Source organism: Verticillium dahliae, genomic scaffold (assembly GCF_000150675.1).
Source record: "Verticillium dahliae VdLs.17 supercont1.29 genomic scaffold, whole genome shotgun sequence".
Lineage (NCBI taxonomy): Eukaryota > Fungi > Ascomycota > Sordariomycetes > Glomerellales > Plectosphaerellaceae > Verticillium > Verticillium dahliae.
In genome coordinates, this window is record NW_009276919.1 from 56888 (window position 1) to 57457 (window position 570).

Sequence of the window (570 nt, forward strand, 5' to 3'; positions counted from 1 at the left end):
TCCCACAGTTGGGACCCTGGACCAAGTGGACCACGCGAAAATGTCGTAATACGAACATTTGCACATGAGCTGAGGAGGATCCAATACCCGTTTGCAGTGAACAAGCAACCAGCGAATTTCATCTCTTGAGCGGCCCCCTTTCCTTTTCTCCCAACTGACCGCTCGGTCGAGACGGCAGGATGCTGACAAGCCAGGCACGCTCCTGCCAGATCTCCCCGTCTTCGGCTGTGAGCTCGTCGTCACGTTAGGATCATTTAGCATTTCGTCTGGCCCCGATCGCGTGCATCGCCAAGGAGTATGTGACCCAGACTTCCCAAACCTGGGTCAAGCTCGATCCCAACCAGACCAACCGAGTCGAGAAGATCGGTGGTACATGGTACTGTGGTGCGGTGGTACGGTTGGCTCAGTGGTACGGTTGTACTGAGGTCAGGTCAGTACATGTACAGTGTGCGTGTGCGTGGTGCTGGCGGTACCGCGTCGGAAGGCCCGGGGGGGGGGGGGGGGGGGGGAGGGTACGCGCAATGCATTCATCCGCGCCCCCCAGAACGACCCATATGTTTTTTCTGGGGA